General features: G+C 41.7%; 1 protein-coding gene and 1 non-coding gene across 8 annotated transcripts in view; both read left to right on the top strand.

The window, feature by feature from the left end:
• The window catches only part of SSH2 (slingshot protein phosphatase 2), a 246,661-nt gene that overhangs the window by 162,757 nt on the left and 69,046 nt on the right, over positions 1-14,858 (top strand). The window contains exon 1 of one of the 7 annotated variants that reach the window (XM_059878306.1): positions 8,034-8,253. The exons of the other annotated variants lie outside the window; for them this stretch is intronic. The gene's annotated coding sequence lies outside the window, so the exon portion shown is untranslated. Of the gene's footprint in view, positions 1-8,033; positions 8,254-14,858 lie in introns of those variants that run through there. 7 annotated transcript variants of the gene reach the window in all.
• Positions 7,732-7,804, top strand: TRNAG-UCC (transfer RNA glycine (anticodon UCC)). Its single transcript has one exon. It is a non-coding gene; the product is annotated as a tRNA-Gly (tRNA).

Here is a 14,858-nt window from a genome sequence, read left to right as displayed (position 1 = left end):
TATGTATGAAGAGAAAAAGCATTCTAAATGTTGCCTTTTTAGCATTGACCATGAAACTGAAAAAAATGTAGGCCTCTTCAGTGACACTAAAAACTTTGGGAAAACATCCAACATCTGCTTATCTTTCCTGCAGTGGAAATGTTCATAATTGCAATGTGCAGTTTCCTTTGAATGAAAATAAATAGATTTCTATTTGTTATACTTACATTTCAGAAGCATGTTTACTGAATTCTTTAAATGTATTTAATTTTTTTCCCTGACAGTTGGGGAGGTACCAAAAACATCTGATTGTTATTAGGGTCTTCTTAGCTTTCTTTCAAGGGCAATTGTGTTTTTCTTTAAGATATTTTCCTAAGGCTCTTTGTTTTGAGTCCAGGTTTAGGGTCCCCTTACAGAATATGTCTACCCAAGGAGATTCCTCTTTTACCTGGATTACCATGTCCTTGACACACTTTAACACAATCCTTATTATAAAATCCCTGTTCCATAAGCTTTTTCTTTTTAAATACACAAGTCAGTTTTGTCCCTGTTTGGTTCTTTCTTTGCTGGATGATGGTCTAAGAGGCTGTCACCTAGACCTTGCTGGAGGACTATACCAGGCAGACCCTGGTGTTTTAGACACCAGGGAATTCCCAAGTTGAAACCTATTTGTTCCAGTTCCCAGGAGACCAAACGGCTGACTATTTTACCCTGTTGACCTAGACAGCTCTTTGGCTGAGGCATGGTGACCAGTCCTGGCTAGTGAGTTACCTTTGCTTTAGTCGTGACTATGGTGAAGTTATGTATGTTAGAGACTGTTGTATGCATACTAGAGGTTATACTTCTGTTCACAGTGAAATACAATTGAGCATTGGTTGCTCTGTTGGTTTCCAAGGAATGCGTGCATCAATACAGGGTTGCTTTTGTGTGTGACTTTCCCCCTCAGCTGAGGAAGTAACCCCACTGTTGTGACCCTAAGCCTAGGACTGAGTTTCCTATCTTTAGTGGGGCCTGCATACCTTGTCTAAATATAGCGAGGTGTGGACTTGGCTGATATGGAAAGAGACAGTAGAATGACCTTAGCTGGTCTTCATTACTAGTATTACAATTATATTTAAAGAAACAGAACTATTCCGGTTCTGCCTATAGGTAAAGATGCTTTTTCCAGCTGCTCAGCTTCCTTGGGAAAAAGTTTTATGCACTAAACCAAAAAATTTGTTTTAAAAGCTAAAGTGAATCACTTCAGAAAGAAACCAGGAGTTCATTCCATATGAAAACATGCCTAAGGGGCAGTTTCCTTTTCTATTTCTTTGACCAAAACTTAACATTTCTTCAGAGTTTCAAAGATAAAGCCTAAGCTTCATGTACTTTAGGATAATAACTTGTCTTTATATAATTCTGACATTTGTTAACTTTCTAGAAACCTTGCACAAACTTTCTGTCAACTAGTGACTAAAGTTTGTGCATCTTTTCATCTTTTTCTTTTTTAATTGATCAACACTCAAGTAGGGGAGGGATGGGATTCCATTTGCAGAAAAAATTTCCAGTGGAAGCAGTAATCCAGTGAACACATTAACTATTTGGTTACTAAGAAGGAGAAGTCTATAGCATTTAACGTCATTTAATGTGCTGTTGTGACCTAACATTTTAGGGGAATTCTTTGAGAGTTACTTCTGCTATGAAAAACCTAGTTGGTCTTTTTGACGGATTAATACGATAAAAATAAACTGGTCTCCTCTTGAACTAATGGAATGCTTTTACAGTTGCTAGTGGTAATCTCCTAAAATTACAAACTTTAAAAGTTTATAATGTTGTTTGAGAAAAATGAAATATGATTGCCTCACATCATATTATACAATTCAGTGGTGACAGAGCAAGAACTCTAGGTCACCTGTGAGTCCCTTGCTTTTTCCTCCTCTCTACCTTTACATGTTTCCATACAGCAGGTGAGATACTAACCTTCTCTTTTATAAATAGAGAATCTGCCTAAACTGCTAAAACTGACTTAGTGGCACCAAACCAGGTGTAAAGTGAGATTAGAAAATCCTGGTCAGCTGAGTCCTGGCCAGGTGTGCCTCTGGTGCCTTCTCCAAGTCAATGAAAATATGACCTCAGAACTGGAAATCTATTTGTAGAAAGGTTTGATACAGCCACCTCATCACAATTTTTTATCATCGTTTACTCTGACACCTTGTTTAGTGTTATGATCCCACTTATAGAAGAGAAATAAGAAACAAAGTTAGCTGGCTGTTACAAAATGGCAGCTTTACTGTGATTTAGGTATATTCCCCAGGTTTACTATGATCCCATCCTCTGGATGGTCTGTGGTTCATCTTTAATACAAATTCTTTTTAAGTTCTTCAGAGCTATGTTTTACACAACTATTGATTTTAGAGATGAGGAAGTTAATTATCTGTGAGAGCTGTCTTCTCATCAGTTCAGTTCAGTTCAGTCGCTCAGTCGTGTCCGAATCTTTGCGACCCCATGAATCGCAGCACGCCAGGCCTCGTTCCATCACCAACTCCTGGAGTTTACTCAAACTCACGTCCATCGAGTTGGTGATGCCATCCAGCCATCTCATCCTCTGTCATCCCCTTCTCCTCCTGCCCCCAATCCCTCCTAGCATCAGGGTCTTTTCCAATGAGTCAACTCTTTGCATGAGGTGGCCAAAGTATTGGAGTTTCAGCTTTAGCATCAGTCCTTCCAATGAACACCCAGGACTGATCTCCCTCAGAATGGACTGGTTGGATCTCCTTGCAGTCCAAGGGACTCTCAAGAGTCTTCTCCAACACCACAGTTCAAAAGCATCAATTCTTCGGCGCTCAGCTTTCTTCACAGTCCAACTCTCACATCCATACGTGACCACTGGAAAAAGCATAACCTTGAGTAGATGGACCTTTGTTGGCAAAGTAATGTCTCTGCTTTTCAATATGCTGTCTAGGTTGGTCATAACTTTCCTTCCAAGGAGTAAGCGTCTTTTAATTTCATGGCTGCAATCACTATCTGCAGTGATTTTGGAGCCCCAAAAAGTAAAGTCTGCCACTGTTTCCACTCTTTCCCCATCTATTTGCCATGAAGTGATGGGACCAGATGCCATGATCTTAGTTTTCTGAATGTTGAGCTTTAGGCCAACTTTTCCACTCTCCTCTTTCACTTTCATCAAGAGGCTCTTTAGTTCTTCTTCACTTTCTGACATAAGGGTGGTGGTATCTGCATATCTGAAGTTACTGATATTTCTCCTGACAGTCTTGATTCCAGCCTGTGCTTCTTCCAGCCCAGTGTTTCTCATGATGTACTCTGCATATAAGTTAAATAAGCAGGGTGACCATATTCAGCCTTGACGTACTCCTTTTCCTATTTAGAACCAGTCTGTTGTTCCATGTCCAGTTCTACCTGTTGCTTCCTGTCCTGCATATAGGTTTCTCAAGAGGCAGGTCAGGTGGCCTGGTATTCCCATCTCTTTCAGAATTTTCCACAGTTTCTTGTGATCCACACAGTCAAAGGCTTTGGCATAGTCAGTAAAGCAGAAATAGATGTTTTTCTGGAACTTTCTTGCTTTTTCGATGATCCAGCGGATGTTGGCAATTTGATCTCTGGTTCCTCTGCCTTTTCTAAAACCATCTTAAACATCTGGAAGTTCACGGTTTACATACTGCTGAAGCCTGGCTTGCAGAATTTTGAGCATTACTTTACTAGTGTGTGAGATGAGTACAATTGTGCAGTAGTTTGAGCATTCTTTGGCATTGCCTTTCTTTGAGATTAGAATGAAAACTGACCTTTTCCAGTCCTGTGGCCACTGCTGAGTTTTCCAAATTTGCTGGCATATTGAGTGCAGCACTTTCACAGCATCATCTTTCAGGATTTGAAATAGCTCAACTGGGATTCCATCACCTCCACTAGCTTTGTTCGTAGTGATGCTTTCTAAGGCCCACCTGACTTCACATTCCCAGATGTCTGGCTCTAGGTGAGTGATCACACCATCGTGATTATCTTGGTCATGAAGCTCTTTTTTGTACAGTTCTTCCGTGTATTCTTGCCACCTCTTCTTAATATGTCTTCTCATAGATTGTCTTTAATAATCTAACTTAATTTAACTGAGAGCCAAAGAGATTTAGTATTACTGGCCTAACAGTTCTTCACTGATGTCCTGTTCTAATGTAATACAGATGAATTTGTATTCATCTGTAAAATTCACTTGCCTTCTCTTGATTGAAGTCAGCTTCTGGTTTCTGATTCATTTTCTGCTTGTTATATTATGTGCAGACAGTTAACCTTGCTTTCTTTATGATCGGTTGAAAATGGTGGTTTTAGAACTTAGTTGCATTATCTTCCGTTTAACTTGACCCTGACTATATCATCAGTATATTGTCATATCCGTTGAGTAGGGGATAAGGAAGGAGGGAAGTCTTTTGTGTAAAAGCATTCTCCTCAGCTGTTCTTCCTTGATGCTGGAAGTTTGGTGCCTGGCAGGAAATGATATAGACATGCGTGATAACAAAGTGACATGAGGAAGAATTGCCTGTAAGTTTCCCTGGCTTGTGCAGGATGATGGGCTGTCAGCTGGCAGATAGGTTAAGGCAAATTTGGTCTCCAAATCTGAGGATTAACAAAGTAAAATAAGAAAAAGTTGAGATAGTGAAGAAAAAGAAAAACCTGTTTTGAGAAAAGTTTGGACAGAAGCAGGTGGTATAAAAGTTAATATCCATGTAAATAAGACTTTTTTTTTTTTTTTTGACCCTCCTGGGTGAGAGTGTAAAGCAATGAGATTTGTTAAAGGAAAGGATCTGTCTGCAGAATCAGGAGATGCAAAAGAAAAAGATATTCTTGGATTGCAAGGAATTGGCACATATCAAATCTTTCTTTTTTAGACTTTCGTACAATATAGGTTTTAAGTAAAATTTCCATCTGTACCAAAATATAAACTAGACAAATATCCCCAAGATATCCATCTTCTCTTCATTCCTGTTAGCTCACTGATCGACTACCCTGTCTCCTTCTTGCTTGGAACACTTAAGTAACATCTGTTTCCCTCTTTCTAACTCTCAACCCCTTCCAGTCCATTCTCCATGCTGTAGTTAGAAGAATCTTCTGGTAATGCAAACTTTGGATTTCTGTCATCCTCAGGGCTAAAGTCCAAATTCTTTGGCAAGTCATATAAGACCTTTTCAACCTATGACCTACTTACCTCTGTCCAGATTTACTGCAACCCTGCCTCTTATTCTTCCACCATATAGTAAGATTATATGAGCAATTTGGGTGGCTTTAGCCAAACAAGTTTATATAAACCTACAGATTATCAGCTCCATTGTCATATCAGCAGTAAAGGGAGCTCACATAAGACTTAGAAGAGGCTAGTGTGCCTGAATAAGAAGTTTCTACAATCTTTTGTGGTGAATTCACTCAGAAGGCAGATGCTGGATGGTAACTCATCCAGCACACTCAACTTCTCAGAAAAGGGAAGTTCAAGATAGAACACCAGCTAGAACTTTGTAAGAACACCAGCTAGAACTTTGTAAGAACTCTGCAAGTTGAAAGTTCTGTGAATAGAAGTTCCCTTCTTTGCATCAGGAGTGATGGAAGGCTGCAAAGAACACTCACACAGCCTGTGTACACACAGACACCAGAGAAGAGGTTTTGTTTTAATTTTTTAATTGGAGGATAATTGCTTTAATGTGTTGCGTTAGTTTCTACTGTACCACAATGTGAATCAGCTACAGGTACACATATACCCTTCCTGTTGAACCTCCTCTCTCCCACCCCGATCCCACCCCTCTAGGTCACCACAGAGCATGGAGCTGAGCTTCCTGTGTTACCCAGCAGCCTCCTGCTGGCTGTCTTATTTATACATGGTGGTGCGTGTGTGCTGGGCTTCCCAGGTGACTCGGTGGTAAAGAATCCACCTGCAAATGCAAGAGACACAGGAGACGTGGGTCAGCTCCCAGGTCGGAGAGATCCCCTGGAGGAGAAAATGGCAACCTACTCCAGTACATTCTTGCCTGGGGAATTCCATGGGCAGAGGAGCCTGGTGGGCTACAGTCCATAAGGCTGCAAAGAGTCGGACACAACGACGTATGCACACAGCTGGTGCATGTACGTCAGCGCTACTCAGAGGTGTTATAGTGAGTGACTTTCACACTGCATTAGACTTCAAAGTGGACGTGAGTCTTCAGCATCATTTCCCTTGTCATTTTCAGATCACATTTGTTAAATACTCCATACATAGTATTAAGACTGGGCACTATATAAAGCAGTGTCCATGAACTTTCACTACCTTACACATGAAAAAAGCCAAGAGTGTAGACCTAGGAATATACATCTCATTAAACAGAAACAAAGCTTAACAATACACCAAAGCAAGGCGGTGGAACAAATGAACAGGTGTATTATCTTGGCCTTTACATGAATTTTTCTGTACATGATAAGCATTTTTATTTGGAATTGAAACAAGAAGGGAGGAGTAGGGCAGCTTGCTTCCCACTCAGATTTTTATACAGTAGGTTATGCCCTCTCTCTTCTACCACAGAGAGAGAAGCTCTCTGCAAAGAAATAGCGGTGCTGCTGACAAAGAACCTTGATCACTTGAAATGGACAGAAGGGCGGCTTGGGTCATCCTTTGCCTAGCAAACATTGCTGATGGCAAAGCCTTTGGGGCAGAGAGGTAGCTCATGAATGAGGAACTTATCTAAGAAACTGCAGCTTTCTCAGCCCTGAGGGTACTAATTGTTGGTTTCATCACAGCTCACTTTCTCTCAAGCCCCACCCATCACTTCAGAGAACTTGTTGACGACAGCTTGACTTTTTCAAGTCTCGTTTCTGTGGTAGATGTCTGAAAACACAGCTTACGCAAAACATCTGTGTGCTTGACTGTGTTCCCACGGTGTGTTTTCCTGTATTGCCCTCTCCCCTCCCTTTTGGGGTCCTTTTTTAAAATTAAAAACACAGGATAAGAATCATTAAAAAGATATTTGCAAAAAGAAATTGCCACCTCAAAGCCACCATTCTTACAAATAGCCATTTTCACTCCTGCCATGTTACCTTCCCATTCTTTACATGCATAGTTTTTTGCCTGGTTATATCCTTTTTCTTAAGCTGAAGTTCAGATACTTGGTCATTTAGTCACTTCCCTGTTTTCTTGCCCCCGATCCCAGCATCATCTCTTGGATTTTGGTCTTGAGTTACCAAAAGGGCATTGCAGCTTATCAGCATTTTGTCAGTGAGTCCTAATTCTCTTATTTTCCTTTCCTAGATCCTAGTAGTTTTTAGAATGTGGCTAAGATCCAACTTTTATCTTTAAAAGTGAGATATATATGTGTAGGCTTTTTAATTTTCTTAACGTCTAAAAACTGCTGTTTTAAAGTATGTTGATTTTCAAGGCACATTGCTGTGCCCACCCCATGGCAGCCTGGAGTAGGAAAAAACATATCTACAAACTAGAAATACTGATTTGCTGCATTAAATATATTTATTAAAATGTTAAGATAAGCATGTAAAAATAGAAAATGTATTCTTTACCACGGTAGATGAGAAGAAAGGAAATATACAAGAAAAGCAAAAACTGAGTAAATAAAAGAACAAGTTAGTCCATATATCAGTATTTATTGTAAATATAAATAAACATATAAATTCACATATGCTCAGTTGTATCTGACTCTTTGTGACCCTTTGGACTGTAACCCACCAGGCTCGATTCACACAGCCCCCATAAAAGGAGAAAAAAAAAAATCTGCACCTTTAAGAATACCTGGAGAGACTTCCCTAGTGGTCCAGTGGCTAAGACTCTGTGCTTCCAATGCAGAGGGCCCAGGTTCGATCCCTGGTCAGGGAACTAGATCCCACATGCCACAGGTAAGACCCAGCTCAGCCAAATAAATAAATAAAAATTAATTAATTAAACTTTTTTAGAAAGAAAACTTTAAAAAAAAAGAGTACCTTCAGCCACCTTCCTGTTAGACATGCTGTGGTCCCCTGTGCTTAGATATTTAAAGGGTAGCCCTCTATGGTATGTAGGGTCCCCTAAGCACTGAAGAAGTCCACAGGACTTACATACAGCCTTGCTAGCTGTTTGTTGCCATGTAAGAAGATAAAAGGATTGCGGCTTTCCTTCCAGTCACTGTGCAAAAGAGAATTGCTCCTGGCAGTTAGAAATCATTTCCTTTTGTTCCTTATGTTTCCTGTGTCCTGAGTTGCATCATGGGGGTAGTTCTGGGACCTAACTCAGCCAGTACCTAAAAACATCTAGGCAGTTGGTGTAGAATCGTTCCTATATTGGAGCAGGTATGTGATGATTTATCATTTTCCCTCCAGCACATTTAAACACATATGAAATTTAAATTTACTCTTGGGTCATTTTGATTTAAATATTTTCCTCTTTTTCCAAATCCAAATATTTGGAATTCTCATTGCTTCATAGTGCATTCTGGAGTATTGCAAAATACCACTGTGTGATCTCTTGGTCCCTAGCCCTCTGATTTCTCATGAATGCTCTCTGGAAAATACGGAAGAAGGTGCTGTAGATCATTGCTTTCTTCCTAAGTTTATCCAAAAAGGTACATCTAGTGTATTTGAAAAATTATTAAAATTAGATCAGTTATCAAGAAAGCTTAATAAATTAAATTTGCAAGGAAAAATGGGGTACATTTTTCATCTGTATTGGTGGTACGATTCTGTGATGATTCTGTAAGAGGGAAAACTGTAGGAAACAAGGAACATCAGATCTGTTATAAAATATGAGTTGATTAAGGCGACTACCTGCTGTTTGCTTTCTCTTTTCCCATTTCTTTAACAGCTCCTTAAATTGTCCTTTGAACTTTGCCTTTTGCTGTGTTTTTCTCTTCCTTCTCATTCTCTCCCGCCTCTCACCCCGTCATCATCACCACTCGTATTACTATTTAGTAAAAGGTAACTGCTTTTGTAAGTCTCAGAGCCTAAGCACTGGTAACAGCATTCCTCCTGGATTTCATTGTGCATGCCAGGAGGCTCTGTAATGTGCATTAAAACAGATACAAATATAATAAAAGGATTTGCCCAAGGACTTTTAATAGTAAAGCAAACCAGGGAGAAGATTTAAAAGAGGAGTCAGCATACTTGTGACATGCCTTTCTCTATTTCTCTTTATTTGATAGTTTGATCAGTATCTTTATTTGATCAGTATCTTTGAGGGACTTTTAAGAATGCCTGCTGGGTCTTCCCTGGCAGTCCAGTGGTCAAGACTCTACGCTTCCACTGCAAGGGGCGCAGATTCAATCCCTGATCGGGGAACTAAGATCCTGTGTGACATGTGGCACAGTTCCCCTCCCCAAAAAAGAGTGTCTGTTGGCAAATAATCTAATTTTCTTTGCCTAAGTTAGAGAACTATAGAAGAACTGGTTAGACAAGCAAGATGATAGACTTCTTTTACAGACTGGGTTAAATTTTTTGGCCAGTGAATTTTGAGAATTACTTGTAAGGTTGCAGTAAAGTAGCACTGAACTTACTTAATTTATAACCAAAACATAAAACCTTGGTTTTCTGATAATTTGAGTTACTTCTTGGAACCCTGCCAGTACCCTGGTAAGTAGGCTGAAGTGGGCCTGAATTGTACAAAACAGGCAAAGAAAGAACTCAGACTGCTAAAGAAGCCATGGAGTAGAGTTTCAAAACACAAAGCAAAGCAACATAACTTGGAAACAGGCCAAAATTTGACCCCTGCTTTGTCATGCTGATTGTGTAATTGGTAAGCTTAGGGAAGTTATCCTCCAAACCTTTCTTTCTTCTGTGAAATGGGAAGAATAACTTCTATTCATGGAGTTATTGCGAGATAGTGATTGTAAAGTGCCAGGCACCATGCCCAGCACAGGATGGGAACTCAATAAATGCTCATTACAGCATCTTCAAGTTTACTTCACAGTACACTCAGAGCCAGCACCAAACTACTTCCTCCAGCTTCTACTTCCATCACATAACTCCGTAACACAGCATTTTGATGGACATGCCATCATACCTGATTCTAGGTTTTCACCAAAAAAAGTTTATGAAGTAATGGCCAAGTTGTTCCCATTATCATCAACAAATAATAGCTAGTTCAGTTCAGTTCAGTTCAGTTCAGCCACTCAGTCGTGTCCGACTCTTTGCAGCCCCATGAATCGCAGCACGCCAGGACTCCCTGTCCATCACCAACGCCCAGAGTTCACTCAAACTCACGTCTATCCAGTCGGTGATGCCATCCAGCCATCTCATCCTCTGTCATCCCCTTTTCCCCCTGCCCCCAATCCCGCCCAGCATCAGAGTCTTTTCCAATGAGTCAACTCTTCGCATGAGGTGGCCAAAGTACTGGAGTTTGAGTTTTAGCATCATTCCTTCCAAAGAACACCCAGGGCTGATCTCCTTTGGAATGGACTGGTTGGATCTCCTCACAGTCCAGGGGACTCTCAAGAGTTTTCTTCAACACCACAGTTCAAAAGCATCAATTCTTTGGCACTCAGGTTTCTTCACAGTCCAACTCTCACATCCATACATGACCACGGGAAAAACCATAGCCTTGACTAGACGGACCTTTGTTTGGCAAAGTAGTGTCTCTGCTTTTGAATATGCTATCTAGGTTGGTCATAACTTTTCTTCCAAGGAGCAAGCGTCTTTTAATTTCATGGCTGCAGTCACCACCTGCAGTGATTTAGTAGATGGTAAAGAATCTGCCTGCAATTCAGGAGACCTGGGTTTGATCCCTGGGTTGGGAAGATCCCCTGGAGAAGGGAATGGCTACCCACTCCAGTATTCTTGCCTGGAGTGTTCCATGGACAGAGGGGCCTGACGGGCTACAGTCCTTGGGGTCGCAAAGAGTCAGACCTGAATGAGTGACTGACATTTTTTTAGACAGCCAGTGGTACAGGTCTAGGGCTTTGGTGATAAATCTGAGCTAGAGAACCAATTTGGGAGGTGAGGTACCTCCACGATGGTTCCCAGCGATTCTTTGCTCCCAGTATTTGCATCCTGTATAGTTCCCTCCAACATTAAATAGGAGTGATCTATGTAACTAATAGGATATTGCAGAAATTATGGTGTGTCACTTCCAGGGTTAAGTCATGAATCACTGCACTTCTGCCTTGTTCCCCTTGGGATCACTTACAGGGGAAAGACAGCTGCCATGTCGTAAGGTCACTCAAGCAGACCGTTGCATGGCAGAGAATTGAGGCCTCCTGTCAATATCCATATAAGGGAGCAGTCTTGGAAGCAGATCTTCCCACCTCCAGACTAGGCTTCAGTTGACTGCCTTCTCATAAGAAACCCTGAACCAGAGCCACCCAGCTGGTGTGCTCCTGCACTCTTTTTTTTTTTCCTTAAGATTTATGTATTTTATTTTTTGGCTGCCCTAGGTCTTCGTTGCTACACTTGGGCTTTCTCTAATTGCAGCCAGTGGGGGCTTCTTTTTGTTGCAGTGCACCAGCTTCTCATTGCCGTGGCTTCTCTTGATGTGGAGTACAGGCTCTATGAATGTGGGATTCAGTCGTTGCAGCCTGTGGGCTCAGTAGTTCCGGCTCGTGAGCTCTAGAGCACTGGCTCAGTAGTTGTGGCGCACAGATTTAGTTGCTTCAAGGCCCGTGGGATCTTCCCGGACCAGGATCGAACCAGTCTCCCTTGCGTTGCAAGGCAGATTCTTAACCACTGGACCTAAATTAGGGAAGCCCTGCTCCTGGACCCTTAACCCACAGAAACTGTGTGAGGTAGTAAGTGGTTTTTGTTGCATTAGGCTTCCAAGTTTTAGGGTAATTTATTATCTGTCAGTAAGATGACTAGTCAGGAGTCATCCTTTATAGGACAGGGTGGGCTGGAGAAGGCATCAGAAGAGTATATACAGAGCAGAAAGAAGAATGACAAGGAAATGATCAAAGATGACATATGTAAGAGCTTGGAAAAGACTAGGAGCCCACAAACGAAAAGCATAGTAGCAGTACTAAGAAAGTAAGACTATTAGGAGATAGAAGGTTATCAACAAAGTCAAATGATCAAGAAAGATGAGGACTGAACAGCGTCCATTGGATTTGACCAGCCAAAGAATATCTCCGTTGGAGTGCCTTGGAAGCCGAATCCCATATGAAGTGGAGACACTGAGACCTGTGTCACTTGCCCTTCCCTGTCCCTTTGATCTCATCTTCTTCCACACGTGATTGACTCACCACACTTGAGTGCTGTTAACTTCCCTGCTATGGTCCAAACCAGCCAAGTACACGTCAGAGCCTTTGCATTTGCTGCCCCGTCTGCCTTTAATATTCTTTTCCTAAACAGCCACACGACTCCCTCCCTTACTTCCTACAGATTTCTGCTCAAATGTCACCTTATCAGAGAGACATTCCCCGAGCATATGTTATAGCACAGATATACACAGCAGCCCTCTCTTTACTCTGCTCAGTTTTGCTCCATAGCACTCACCATCATGTGAAGTCCAAAGGGGCAGCCACCGCTCAGCCGTGGCCAGTTGTTCGTAGGTGTGAATGCCGACATAAGTGTAATTTTCTGATCTTTCAAGAGAAGCTGGAAATTCTGATTTTTCAGTATAATTAGTTGTCAGTGAGTTTCAAAGCACTGTGACGGTCAGACGATCTGTCTGTTTTAAGAGAGGTGAGTCAGGTAGGGTAGGATATCTGGCAGAGGATCTCAAACTGGGATTCAGTGTCTCAGATGCCAAGAGGAATGAGTCTCTTTTAAAAAGGAGAATGTGATTTGCTAATGCCTGTCAGGGCTCCAGGTGCTAAATGAAAAGCAGAAACTGATATTAAGCTAAGACTAAAGGATTTTGTCCCTTGGATCTATCACTCAGGAAATCACTGACAAACTTGGATGGGAAGGACTTTCAGAGGTGGGAGAGGAGCAAGATGGCTAGGAAAAATGACTGCAGTGGAAGAAAATGGAGACAGAAAGTATATACTCCTTTTTAAAGAATTTCAGTAATAAAGGAAGAGAAACTTAGGAACAGAAGATCAAGTAAGGGTTTTGTTTTAAGGATGTGAAAGAACAGACCTGAGCATGTTTCTGGGCCAAGGAGAAGTCACTCGAAAGAGGGTGACCAATTGATACAACTAGGAGACAAGGAAATGGGGTCAAGGATGCTGGTGAACAGGTTGACTTTTGACAGCTGGATGCATCATCCTCTCAGGTCAGAGAAAGGAGATAAGTCTGCAGAGGAGGGAAATTAATTGGGAGCAATCACACCAGCTAATCTCCTCCAAGGTGTAGAAGACTAGGTTAACTGGAGAGTTGAAGAAAGCAGGAGTTGCGATGGGACTTGAGGAGAGCAGGGAGGGTTTGGAGCAGGCAGGGGAAGAAATTGGGGGTGGGGGAGGGGTGCAGATCTGTAGGTGTTAACTGCCCAGCTTAGTCAACTCACTGTTGTTGCCGTCATCTCTGACACCTCTGTCACTGAGGCCATGGATGTGCCCTAGCATCCAGAGGCACAGTTTCATAATCTCCTTAAGCATTTTTGGGGGCTGCCTTTCATTTATTGAGTATATATTTATTGCCCATCTGCTTAGTGTCAGGTACTGTGTTAGACACTAAATAAAGAATATTAAACAAAGCAGTTGTTCCTGCTCAAGGAGCTTGCTGCTTATACAGATAATCATAAATAAGTCTCATCAAAGAATACTATAATTTTAAGCTGTAGTATTATGAAAGGGAGTCAGGAACAAAGAGAACAGATGGTAGGGAAACCTGTTCGGAAATAAGACACGGGACTAGGTTGGTTACGGAAGGAAGAAAAGCCAAAAAGAGGTGGATGACTTGGAAAGAAATCGAGGAATTGAGGGCCTGGAGTCTCCACCAGGTTGAAGAGTGAGTGAACACATGAAGGTCACAAGAGAGGGAGTTGCAATCAGTAACTGGGAGTTTGATTTCTGAAATCAAGTCTGTTAAAAATCCAGTGCCTTTGAAAGGGATTCTGGGAATTCGTTTAAATGGAGCCTAGGTGACAGTCTGTGAGGATCAAGAGGAGAGAGATTTGGGGACCAAGCTGTTGGGTGTTCATCTGTATGAACAGTGGAATCTCTTAAGATTGTTGTAAGAAGCAGGGTGAAAAGAGAGAAGATTGAGCAAGGTAAGGAGTGAATTAGAGACAGTGACAAGGGTGTCAGAGGCGACAGCAACAGAGAGTAGACGGTACCCTGAGCCTCACAAGAGGCTTTGTGTGAAAGTGAGAGAGAAATAGTCAGAAAGCAGGGGTTGACATTTTGGCCAAGTGCTTAAAAGCCCAACTTGCATTCCTTCTGCAGGTGTGTTTTAAATACCTAGAAAAGCATTTGTTGAATCATGCAAATGAAATGATATTTCAAATGCTGAACAGTTTGAGTTAACCTCCTTTTGTTTTGTTTAATCCCACCAACTATTTTAAAATTTGGTGCTAGGTAATGTGGGTCATATCTCTTGGGTGACCCGTAAGTACATCCAGCATGTTACATACTGAGAAAGAACCGTTAAGGTCATTTCGTTTTTGATTCGGATAGCTTTTAAGCTTTACCTTTTTAAATGAGAAGTATATAAGTCTAGAGTTTTGGGCCACAGCACTGATAAGCTTTATTAATTCAGCTTGTAACGGAAATGGGTTCCTTTGAGCTGAGGTGGTTTCTCCCCTCCTCGGAGGAGGAGCTTTTGGAAACAAAACTCCCCCTACACTGTCAGTCATCAGAAGTGCCTGAAACCAACTCCTTTCATAGGCAGCTAGGGGTTTTTTGTTGGGGGGTGGGGAGAGGGATGTTTGTTTTTATTTTTCTGAGCAGAGGTGGGTAGACTTTTGGCAGATGACTGCTGGAGATGAGGCTGAGACTTGCTAGAGTGGCTGCAAAGGGACGGAGATTGGAAGGCGGCAGCAATGTCATGAGTCCTGGTCTCTGAATCTTAGCTCACACTCAGAAGTG

This window comes from Bos taurus, chromosome 19, assembly GCF_002263795.3.
Source record: "Bos taurus isolate L1 Dominette 01449 registration number 42190680 breed Hereford chromosome 19, ARS-UCD2.0, whole genome shotgun sequence".
In the NCBI taxonomy this organism is placed as follows: Eukaryota; Metazoa; Chordata; class Mammalia; order Artiodactyla; family Bovidae; genus Bos; species Bos taurus.
Note: the sequence above shows the minus strand (reverse complement) of the source record. Positions and strands in the feature narration are given on the sequence as shown.